The sequence below is a fragment of the Panthera pardus genome, unplaced genomic scaffold, assembly GCF_024362965.1.
Source record: "Panthera pardus isolate Hobbes unplaced genomic scaffold, ASM2436296v1 HiC_scaffold_6, whole genome shotgun sequence".
Taxonomy (NCBI): domain Eukaryota; kingdom Metazoa; phylum Chordata; class Mammalia; order Carnivora; family Felidae; genus Panthera; species Panthera pardus.
Window position 1 is genome coordinate 26,446,432 of NW_026526991.1, and position 11,807 is coordinate 26,458,238.

The following is an 11,807-nucleotide window of genomic DNA, read 5'->3' on the forward strand; positions in this document are numbered from 1 at the left end:
AAACTCTTACAAATCAGGAAGCCCCAGGAGCAGATGAGTCAGTGTTTTCAAGGCTGCATGTCCCCATGTGAGGTAAACAGAGTCAGAGTCTTTCTGGAGTCTCCTCCCTCCTCATTTACACTCCTGGGAAGGGTGTAGCTTGGCAAGGCATTAACTATTTTGTGTGATGAAATTTACATTGCAAATTTCTTCTGATCTGATGATTAACAAGGTCTGAAAACAAGAAGACAGTTCTGGATAGGAATCCTCCTCCTCCTCCTCCTCTTCTTCCTCCTCCTTTTCAGTGTTTATTGAGCACCTACTAGGTATGGGCCTGTGTGTTCAATGCTAAGGATCAAAAAAAGACACTAGAGGGGCTCCTGGGTGGTTTAGTCAGTTGAGTGCCTGACTCTTGGTTTCGGCTTGGGTCATGATCTCACGATTTGTGGGATCAAGCCCCACACCAGGCTCTGTGCTGGCAGAGGGAAGCCTGCTAGGGACTTTCTCTCTTTCTTCCCCTTCCCCCACTCAATAAATAAATAAATAAACTTAAAAAAAAGACAAGACACTAGAAGACAAAAGGGGGAATATGCTAAAAGGTGAGAGGTGGTGTAGAATAATGGCTCCCAGAATTTGGGATTTTATGAACAGCTAAAAATGAGAGCTTTATTAGTTAAAATAGGTCTAATATAACAGTGTCTTAAATGAGATTTAAAAAAAAGTTTATCTCTACCATGAAAGGTAGGTGCTCCAGGTAGGTGCTCCCAGGTTGATAGGGCTACTCTGCTCCAAGCAGCTCTCCAGGACCCAGAGACTCCTTCTGTCTTGTTTCTCTGCTATGTTTGACCTCTATTCTGAAGGTTATGGTCCTTTCAAGGTCCAAGATGGTTGCCCCAGTTCCAGTCATCACTTTCAGTAGGAAGGAGGAAAGGATAATGAAGAGGGGCAAAGGGTGGGTAGTGGGTAATGTACAGAGAAGGTTCCCAGATTAAGACTCATGTACTTCTAAGTTATTGGATAGAACTTAGTCACATGGCCCCTAAAGTTACAAGGAAGGTGGGAGATGCAGTTTTTATTTTGGTGAGTCACGTGCCCAGCTAATTACTGGAAATTCTGTTACTAGCAGTCTTTGTCATTGAGCCTGACTTAGGGTATCAGTGTCTAATTTTGCCAGTAAGTATAAAATGCCCTGGCAAATCTTCCCCAATATATCACAAATGCACCCTCACCGCTACGGGCTTTTGTAATTTTTCACCTTGAATGAATGCAACAGCCTCTCTCTGTTGCCAGGGTGATCGGTCCAAGATGTAAAGTTAATCATAACAGCCCTCTGCTTAAAATGTCTTGGTGGATCCCTATTGCCTTGAAAGAAAATGTAAACTCTTTAATAAGACTGGAAGTCCTGTTGTCATCTCACCCTGGTGGCTTCTGTAGCCTTATCTCTCGTGACTTTCCCACACGCACCCCACAGTCCAGGCATACTAGGTGGCTGGCAGTTGCCAGGATGCTCCCCTTCCACCTCCTCTGTCTGGAATATTTTCTTCTGCAATATCTTGGCAACTGGCCCATTTCTACAGAACTTTGCTGAGGTCAGTCTTCATTGGAAAAGCTTTGCCAGTTCTGTGTCGTATACCTCTGACATCTCCCTCTCCCTCCTCCCCACCCCCTTACCTCCACACACAAAGCAAGATCTATTCAAAGAACAGGATGCCGTTGCCTGGGTAACAGTGAGTACCAGCCAATGGTTGAACCACCAGCCACGTTTGCAGTGGGGCTCCTGGATTTCTGGTTCACACTGTTGGCCACACCCTTTCTTGAAAGACTGTCACTCTCCTTGGTCATTGCCTATTCCCCTGGCCCTCTCTTCCCCTTTTCTGTGTTTCTTCTTACTCTGCTCATTATGAAATGTTGATGTCTCTAGAGATCAGGTTTTGGTCTTCCCTTGTTATTCCACATACATGCCCCGAGATTCTTCATTCCCTTTTGTGACTTCAGGTACCACCCCCAGAGTTCTCATTCTCTACTTCCAAATTGGATTTCTCTTCTGATCCTTGGATATGAATGTCATCTATTGAAAACATGGAATAGGGAGGGGCAGTTTTCAAAAAGGAAGTAATGAAGCTTCACCCTCCCAGCCGACTCTACCCTCACCCCAACGTATCATTGCCTACTGCAGGCCAGGAGTCTGGGAAATGACCCTCTGCCTTTGCTTGATCCTTGGTGCAGGGTGTGCACTCATCTAGAAAGGGCCACCAGCCAAGATTTTCCCTCTGAGCACTTCTAGTCTCTGGCCTTCATGTCATTTCCCTCAGGAGCTCTTTCGGAGACAAAAAACTTCCTCCCCATTTTTATCCAAGGCAAGTGTGAAGCAACAGAATACTCAAGACAAAAGACCCAACAATGAGTCAGGGCAGCTCCTGATAAAGGCATCCAGATGTCCCCCCAGGCTGCCACCTCCAGAGGGGCTCGTGCTACAGTAGACAGAGCATCTGGCTTGAGACTTTGACAGAGGTCCTGCTGAGTGAAGGTGAGGCGAGGCTGAACTTTCTGCAACCTGTGATCTTCCCAGAAGAAAGAAAGGGGAAAGCAGAGACTCACATGCTGCCTTCTCAACCCGGCAGCTACAACATGAGCACTCCTTTAAATAAGTAATTCCGGTCATTTTCCTGCTCATCATCTACCTCCAGCTTCCCTTAATTGGTCGGAATCCTTCCCTGAGCCTGCACGGTCCTCCTTCCTCCACCATCGTGTCCTGCCATGGTTGTCTGCCTTCTTTCCACTCCTCGAACACACCGAACTCTTTCTAGATGTAGACCTTACCATTTGCAAGTTCCTCTGCCTGGAAAGCCTTCCCTGCAGCTCCTTCTATGGCTTACTCCTATTAGCCTTGGGTCTCAGCTCCAGGCTCTCCTCTTAAGGACAGCCTTCCCTGATGCCCTGGTCAACAGTGACTCTCCTTTCCCATAGCCACTCCTTGTCACATGTCCCCAAGTAGGTCCCTAGTAGGAATGACACGCTCTGAAGTCATCCTGTTTATTTGCTTGCTTACTGTTCATACATGTACAACCTCCTTCCCCATCTTGCTCACTTCTACAGTTCCTGGCACATGTATAGTAGGTGCTCTACGGATATGTGACAAATGAAGGGAAATAGAAAAGGAGAGCTATCACCACACTCCAGCACACACTGTTATTCAATGTTTGGGTTGTTGTTTGGGTTGTTGAGGCCTTTTATTGACTTGGGTAAATCTAATAGGGTAACAAGGTTGGCATGTTCCATAACAGATAAGCCACAGATGTGAGTATTTACATTGACTCTTGCAATCTGTACCCCATCCCACATATACCACAAGCTCTGGGTATGAAAAAACAATTTTCCTAGATGAGAGAGAGGCTCCATATCTCACTTGCCCGAGTCAGCTTCAAGGCAAACTTAATTCTATGATTTGGGTGGGACTCATTTGGGTTATGTGGAAATGACCTCCAGTATATAAGACTGTCACTCTGACATTGATGAATGTCATTGGTGAACGCATTTGTGTCCTTTTATTAAGGCTCGTGTTCCTGCTGGGAGTGTACGTATTTGATGGACATTCTGAGACAATGCTGATAAACCCCGGTTTGACCAAAAGTTTATCTCCAGTGAGGTTACCTTTTCCTCTTTCTTTCTGGTAGCTTTCTTTCTCTTTGTGATCACAGAAGATCTCCCAGGCTGTGTGGGAAAGAAGGGCTGCTAGCTCACTGGTGCTGAGACAAATTGGCCACCACCATCATCAAAACTTCATGTTGCGTGTTGTAAAATTTAAAAACTCTCAGGGAATATTATGACTTTTTCTTTTAAAAAATATACCTGAAACAACCCAAATGTCCATTGAGAGATGAATGGATAAAGAAAATGTGGTATGTACTGCCAGTGGAATATTACTCAGCCTTTAAAGCGAATGAAATTTGGGGGCATCGGGGTGGCTCAGTCGGTTAAGCCTCCGACTTCAGCTCAGGGCATGATCTCACGGTTTGTGAGTTCAAGCCCCGCGTCCAGCTCTGTGCTGACAGCTCAGGGCCTGGAGCCTGCTTCAAATTCTCTCTCCCTCTCTCTCTGCACCCCTCCCCAAAGATAAATCAACATATAAAAAATTTTAAAGAAAGAATGAAATTTTGACACGTGTTACTACATGGGTAAACTTCAAAGACATGTTAGGTAAAGCAAGATGGATACAGGAGGACAAATATTGCACAGTTCTACTTATGCGAGGTACTCAGAGTGGTCAGACTCGTAGAGACAGGAAGTAGACGGTGGTTACTGGGGGCTGGGGGGCAGCGGGGAATAGGAGGTTATTGTTGGATGTTGAGTTGGGGGTGGTGGAAAGGCCTGGAGATGGATGATGGCGCTGGTAGCATAACGGTGCGAATGTACCTGACGCCACTAAGCCGTAACTTTAAAATGGCTAACGTGGTAAATTTGTGTTATGTGTATTTTGCCACAACAAAGAAATGTATGTCAGCATGTCTTTTCAAATATAGCTTTTACTTGTCTATTATTCCAACAGATGTCATAGATTGTCCTTGAATTGCTTTCTAAATATGTGCTATAAATTTGTTTACTTCAGAGTGACAGTTGGTCCCAAAACAATCTCAGGAAAAGACGTGTGTGTGCACGTGAGTGGTGTGTGTGTGTGTGTGTGTGTGTGTGTGTGTGTGTGTGTGTGTGTGTTGGAGTGTGATGGGATGTATACCACATGTATAAAAAGAGCTCAGGTGTTAACCACCGAGGTGGAGAAGTCACCCAGCTTCTGGCTTCTCTCTTTGCTTCTTCTGCATGGAGGTTTTGTAGAAGATTGTAAATGTCCTATTGACAAAATTCAAAGTCTGAGGCACGGATGTACCTAACTTTGTGCGTTCCAAGTGTAAAACTTTAGGTAAAAGCAGACGTATGAGCATTGGTCACCCATACGACTGTGGAAGTGAAATTCACTCATTTCAGAAATATTTATGAGCACATGATGTGCAGAAAATGAAGTCAGCATAACCCCTCAATTCCTATAAGCAGGACTGGCTACGTAAGTTGTGGGGCCCAGCACAACATGCAGATGTGCAGCCTGCTACAACAGCATGAAGAGTTTCAAGGTGATGACAGAAGAGCACTAAGCCAAGCACGGGGTACTTCCAAGCGCAGGAGTTGGGGGTGTGAAGGGCTAGGCACCTGCAGAGGGTGGGGCCCATGCAGCCCCAGGGCAACAGAAATGCTCCAGTCTGCGGACATTGTCAGGACAGCAGGGAGTGAACCCCAGGGGCTTCTCATTGTCACATTATATCGCATCTCACCTCGGTTTAAGTAAATCTCCTTTACGTTTGAATGTGCGTTTGAAAACCTGTTGATTCCACAGGTCAATAAACCTTCTTATGCCGATACTGTCCATTCAAACAGATCACAGTCTTGTCATATGTGATTTCTGGATCTCCATCTCTACTCGCCCCCACAGTCAGTAGCATGCTGGGTAAGTATCTAGGTACCCGATATATACCCGTTAAAAGATTCAGCGATTGATTCTGGAGTAAAATATGAGTAGTGTAGGATGATTATAGAAATTTATTTTCTGCTAGGATAAGGATGATTATGAGACTTATGATTTATACCTGCTATACACTGGGCACTGAATGAGTGCTTCATAGAAACTTTCTAATTTAATATTCTCACAAATAAACATCAAATAGGTAGTTTTGTCTCCATTTAGAGGTGAGAAACCGAGGTTCAAAGAGATGAGGAACTTCCTCAAGGTCACACAAGTGGCCAACGATGGAACAAGGATTCAAACCTAACTTCAGAGCCCTTGAAATTCCCACTAAGTTGTTAGGCTCTGTTCCCCACCCCACCCCCCAGCCCCCACATGTCCCTATGCCTCCTAAAATCTGATGAAAGAAACAGAAGCTGTTCTAAAAATTGAAGGGCTTGGGGCACCTGGGGGGCTCAGTGGGTGAAGCGTCCGACTTCGGCTCAGGTCATGATCTCACAGTTGGTGAGTTTGACCCCCGTGTCGGGCTCTGTGCTGACAGCTCAGAGCCTGGAGCCTGCTTCGGATTCTGTGTCTCCCTCTCTCTCTGCCCCTCCCCTGTTTGCACTCTGTCTCTGTCTCTGTCTCTCTCAAAAATAAATAAACATTAAAAAATAATAAAAAATAAAAACTGAAGAGCAGAAGCTTCCCACCTTGATGCCATTTTGAATGGATATCGTTTCTGAACGTAGGGTAAAAAATATTTGCATAGATAGTGGATCAGTGCACGTGATTACTAAAGTAACTACTCCAACTCCAAGTCTATCCAATTACTATTTATTGAGCCATTACTAAGTGTAAGACACTGTGCTCGGGGCTGAGGGGAATACAAGATAAACAGAGAAACTGCCCTCAAAGAGAAGGCTGAGACAAGCGCACAAATGGATGGAGAACAGAATGGAAAATGGTGTTTCCCCATCAACACCCAAAGAAAGTATGTCTGCCCAGAAGGACAGGGTAGGTTTTTGGAAGAAGGTGGCGTTTAGGGCTGGCCTAGAATGGAGGGAAGGATTCTGAGAGAAGAAGGAGCTGGGGGCTGCCCAGGCACAGCAGAGGTGTTTATTGAACAGATGCGGAGTGAACTCTGTGCAGAGGGTAAGTGCTGGGGAACAGGCGAAGCTCAGAAAGTTAAGTCCGCACTGCTTCATGGGGGATCTTGGACCAGCCCTGGGGCACTTGTACTGCATGCAGGAAGGAGAGCCTCCGACAAGTTTCAACCAGGAGGCAAACATGATTAAAGCCGGGCACTAGGAGACTGAAGCTGGCAGCTGTGGGAGGGAGGGCTGGAGGTCAAGAGCCAAGAGGGGAGAACTGAGGTCAATCTAGGTGAGAGATGGGAACAGTCTGAACTTGGGTGGGCTAAGGGGGTGTTTTAGAGACTCTTTACAGGACATTTCCTCATTAAAATGAAGAAAAGAAAAAAAAATCTGTGAAGCAGAGATCACATATATGTAAAATCCTTCTTTGTTTTGTGGAGTTTCTGGAAGGGAGACAAATTCAAGATAACCATCGCAAGTATTCAGCCTAAGGATATTTGCCTACAATTCTTGTTGGCTCCTGTGTGATCTGGCCCTCTCTGACTCCCCGGCAGCAGCCTGGCCTGTCAAGAAGACAGCAGTTGCACAACAAGGCAGAACCCACCGCATTAAACCCCTGCACTTATGTGGCTTCTCCTGGCACCTTCCACCCTGCCTGGGCAACTGTTCAGTTTGAAATGCACAAGTATTTTCAGTAAAAGGTCATTTATGGGGGGTAGAAAATCAAATCAACTAAACTGGTGAGTCAAGCCCATTTTAGATATCTTTGACACTTCAGGCACCCAAACAACCTCACAGGGCAGTGCTAGGCCAGAACAGTTTCTTAAGATCCCGAGGTCCGGGAAATGGGACCAGAAAGGCCCTGTCCTTGGCCTCCTATGGTGCTCCTTGTAACTAGAGTGTGTCATTATAGGAGACAGTGCAGTGACCAGGCATAGGGGTTTTGGGACCAAGGAGGAAAAAAGGCAGAGAAAAATATGACCCACCAGTATAGCCAAAAGTAATTAAAATAATGTTTTGTTTGTGAAATGCTAGCAGATTGGAAAACACCACGCCAATCAGAAAAGCATGTGGAGCCCAGGATGTTGTAATTTTCACCCTGCCTAATCTGCTAATGCATTCTGGAGCTCCAGCGACCACAGAGCTGTGTCTGCAGTGAAGGAAAGCAGAGCAGCCCATCTATTACCCCAAGAAGGGAAAATGCAGCAAATTCAGGAAAAGCAATACTTGGAAATGTCAAGCTCCACTTAGGGCTGCATAATGCTTTCAGGAGAGGGGACACAGACAAACAGCCATTGGGCGCAGGCTGGAGGACTCTGACAGAGACAATTTGGATCAGTAGACGCTTGTGTGTCTCAGCTATTCAGCCAAGAGTTACGAAGCTAGTCAGCTTCTTGGTGTAAAAAAGGAGACCCGGGGCAGCTGACAGATGGAGATGGTGTGGTTGATTCAGAAGTCCAGATTGGCTTTCATTCTCAGGGGCTTCCAGGGTTTCTATACCGCCTCCAAAATTAGAAGATCCTTTCTCTTTGTCTTCAGCAGTCTGTTGGGAGGCAGGCTTGTGTGCCCCACTCCTCACGATCCCTACAGAATAGAGGACCCCTCCCCAAAGGGCTGGGACCCTTCTTTCTTGTCTTCCTTGGGAAAGTGGGGAGGGTGCATGAAGTGGATCTTGCTGAGCACCACCCATTATCCGCACTGCCCCCCCCCACCCCGACCCCAGCTCTGCCGAGTCCTGCGTTTGAGGGTCCCACTGCTGCCCGCCCTGGGACCGGTGCATACTTTCAATCCTTGGGGGGAAGAAAAGACTTTTCTTTTGGCCTTGGATCCCAACCAAGTCTTCAAACCAGCTTTCTCGGCAAGAACGCCGTTCTTGGGATCTTTGATTCTCGTGTTTTGTTTCTCCATTGGTTCAGAATCCAGAGGTGAAGAGAAATGTGATTCAATAACACCCTCAAATATCCCAGTGCTGTGGAGAAATCCACGAGGTGAAATGCCAAGTGTGAGTGTCAATAACATTTTCCTTGTTCCCCTTGCCTTGAGTTGCTACTAAGAAATAAGATCAGAATCTAGCATTGAGAGCACCTATCCTTGACACAAAGTTGTGTGTATAGCATGCCGGGGAGGCTGAATGTCGGAATAGGAAAGCGTGGAGCACCTAAGGCATGTCCAGTCTGCTCTGGGGAGAACAGCGCCCCCGATCTTTAGGAAGAGACAGTGCTTTAGGCCCCTACCCCCAACTCCAAACCCCCCATCACATACTGTCAGCAGTGGTCCAGCCCTGTCTTCCCTGTCTGTCACACTGGGCCACCTTGTGTCAGGTATACTCATGATCTACGAAGGTCTTTACCTTTGCCAGGGTGACATGGAACATTGTCTCCATCTGGTTTATGGGGCTGGCCCAAGGGCCTATCTGGGTCACCCTCCTGTGTAGAGATGTCTGGCAGCCAGAAACCTCAGCTCTGAAGGGTGATGGTGAAAATCACAGAAGCCAAGGGCTCACAGGGGAAGTCAGAGGGGACCTCTGAGGACAGCATCTTTAAACTTGGTGCAAAAATCACTTATCCCTCCTAGCTCAGCCCCTTACAAGCTTTCTGGTTCTTCTTCTTCCATGATGTGCTGATTTATGGGGAGGGGTTGAAATCAAGACAAGATTGGAAAATGTCACAGTAAGATGACCTATAAAATTATGGCTTAGAACAACCTTTCCATCTTGGATGGCCTTTTGACTTTAGGGAGATAAAAAAAAAAAATCTACCAAGGGGTAGGGATCTGGCTATGGCTTTTTAGTGATTAGATTATCTTCAGTGATTGGAGCCCTTGCTTGGGCTTTGAGGGGCAGCCTTGGAACCAGTTATGTAGCAGAGAGGAAGGGACACAGGCCTTGGGGCTGAACAGACCTGGATTCAAATCCAGTTTTGCCCCTTACTAACTCAGCAAATTACTTAATCTTTTGAACCTCAGCTTTCTTGTCCATAAAATGGAGATAATAATATCCATACCTCAATTGGTTTATGGTTAGAATCAAATGAGTAACATAACGAAGTTCTTAGTACACTGTTTAGTACACAATAAGCATTCAATTAACTATTTCTTTTTTTTTATTGTTTCCATAAAAAATTACATCCCTTCTCCGTTAATACTCATAACTAACGATTGTAAGTGCTGATTATCTGCCAGGTTGCTAAGCAACAGTGACCCAGAGTTTCTGTATATCAGATTTTAACAGTGGCTATGGGCTTTGTCTTTCAGCCCCATTTGCATATTCTTTAACCAAATATTGAGAAACATCAGCATGTTGACCTTACCCAGACTCTGTGTTCATTTTTGGGTACTTTATGAGAGAAGAGGATGGTGATTATTGAGGGGCCTAAAATTCTTTACAGATATCTCAATCACTGTGCTTTAACGTAACAAAAAGTTGATTTCTCCCTTGCTTCAGTCTCTTCTGAGTAATCCTGGGCAGGCAGCCTTCTGTATAGTGTAGGAGTTGAGGTTCCTTCCACCTAAGCCTCGGCCCTCCTCTAAGGGCTTCAGAATTCTCTCCTTTCAGCTGTTGGTTGGAAAAAGAGTTGGTGGGGGAGCCGTCTACTTTTTAACCGCTCTGACGAGAGACAATCGCTCCCACTCACATTCCACTGGCGAGCATAAGACACATGTGGCTGTAAGGGGACTGGAAATGTATTTTCCTACTGATGGGGCAGCCATGGGCTTCCCCTGTGAATTGGCACCAGTCAGCTGCCTCTGCCACAAGAACTGTCCCTATTTACAGATGGAGAAACTCAGGCTTAGGAAACTTAATTAACTAGCCCAAGAGCTGAACCAAGAGGGGGTTGACTATAGAGCTTGCTGTGTTAATGGTCATTCCAAACTGCCTGTGACAGCAGGCAATGATTACAGGGGTAAGAAGAAGGAATTAGGAGAAAATGTATCCCTGGCTCATCTCTCTCCTCTGTTTGTGGCCACTCACCGGATGGAGCTCTTGAGTCCCACCCATTCTCGTTTCTCCAAGGTTTGCAGTTGAATTCTCAGGATGCAGAAAACAGACATGCAGCCCTCTATAATCTACTGTGAAGGTGTCTCATCCACCCATCTCTTCATGGCAAACCCATTTATTGTGACTCTGCCAGACAGGTGAGTTGGTTCTATTTTTAAGTGTCTGTAGAGAAATAGTCAGATGCTTCCTCCATAACCCACTCTAGTGTTTCAGTGTTCTGTTCCTATAGGAGACCCTGGGGTGCACCACCAGCTCCCGTTCTTTGGGCCAGTACACCCATCCTTCAGCTGCTGTTAAGTCTTGGCCACTATCCAATGTCAGCTGCACCGTTTCTCAAGAATTGTCCCTGGCCAGTGGGGCCCCCTCATTGAGAGATGCTTGGGAGATTATGCTCCCTCCTGCCTCTTGGGAGTGGTCTGCACCAGTGACCAACTGATACTAGGGTATACAAGCCTGGTCCCCTTGCCTTGAAGTGGCATGATTCCTTGGTGCTATTCAGGCTCCAGAGTTTCCTCTGGGGTCGGGCTGAGGCTAGACTTGCTCTGAGCCTACATTTTTGTCTTTTTCCCTGGCTCTTACCTGCTTCCCTAACTTCCTTACATCCTATCCTGAAATCTCTCACATAAGAATACCAATATCTGCTTCTAGGGAACCAGCTCCAAAACAGTACCCAACTAGGAAATTCTTATTCTCCTAATCACAGGCTATCCTTGGGGTTATAGAAAACAGCCGATCATTCTTTGCAACTCCCTCCTATTTGAAGACTTTTTAAATGCCTGTTTCTCTCCCAACTTCTGTTCTCCAGCTCAACAATTCTAGCTCTGTTAACCACCCTGGTTTCATTTTAATGTCAACACCACTGCCCAGGACATGGGAGTCTAGAATTGAACCCATTTGGCAGGAAATGGGATAATGGAAGGATTGTTCCATAGAGCATCACTACTACAACTAACTATAAATAAAGATGAATGGTTTCACCAGCTCAAAGGACTTTCCCATGTGTATGTCATTCAGACATCATAGCTCTGTGGGAGGAAGTTCTATTTTTTTTAAATGAGGAAACTTGAGTAAATAGAGGTTAAGTGGGTTACTTAAATTCATGAAGCAAGCTAAAGACACAACTATCATAGCAAAGAGCAGAAAGAGTCTTTCTGACCTCCAGGCCTGGGCTCATTTGATGACCTTCATCCCTTCCCTGATCTATGACCTTGTATGGATCATTTTATGATTCTATTTCAGTGAAGAA

General features: G+C 45.8%; 1 long non-coding RNA gene across 1 annotated transcript; it reads right to left on the reverse strand.

Moving 5' to 3' along the window:
* Positions 1–729: 729 nt before the first annotated feature.
* Positions 730–2,151, reverse strand: LOC109265271 (uncharacterized). The gene is made up of 3 exons (XR_002079087.2): positions 1,870–2,151; positions 1,235–1,341; positions 730–888 (listed from the first exon to the last, which is right to left on the reverse strand). It is a non-coding gene; the product is annotated as an uncharacterized LOC109265271 (long non-coding RNA).
* Positions 2,152–11,807: the final 9,656 nt, after the last annotated feature.